Source organism: Condylura cristata, unplaced genomic scaffold (genome assembly GCF_000260355.1).
Source record: "Condylura cristata isolate star-nosed mole 26May11 unplaced genomic scaffold, ConCri1.0 scaffold00004, whole genome shotgun sequence".
NCBI lineage: Eukaryota > Metazoa > Chordata > Mammalia > Eulipotyphla > Talpidae > Condylura > Condylura cristata.
The window spans coordinates 55,126,778-55,127,210 of record NW_004567105.1 but is presented as its reverse complement, the minus strand read 5'-3'; positions in this window follow the sequence as shown (position 1 = coordinate 55,127,210).

The window sequence follows — 433 nt, the reverse complement described above, 5'->3', positions numbered from 1 at the left end:
CAACGTTGCCCATGCGGGGGCCCGAGCGGGGCTGACGGCGCCGCGGGGAGGACTCTGGGGCGGCGGTGGTTCTGGGTCATGGCCCCTGGGGCCCAGGAGAACACTGAGGTCCGGAGGGGTCTGGGTGGGAACTGCAGCCCCGAAACGGGAGATGGGGTCAGCAGTCTCCTGGACCAAGACTGGGAGGGGTTCGGCGGTGTCCTGGAAGGAGCTCCGAGTTGGGGGTGGATGGGTGTTAGATTCCAGGCCCACCTTGGGCCGGCGGAGTGAAGCGATCACTTAGGACCCTCTCCACTTACGTTCTCTGCCAGCCTTCTCTTCCTACCCCTCTTTGGGGCCGCTGAGTTTCCCTCCATTCAGACGGAGATCTGAGTGGTGGAGATGAGGGTGGGCCGGGCAAATGGAAGTATGGCTATAGATCTTACTTTCTGAA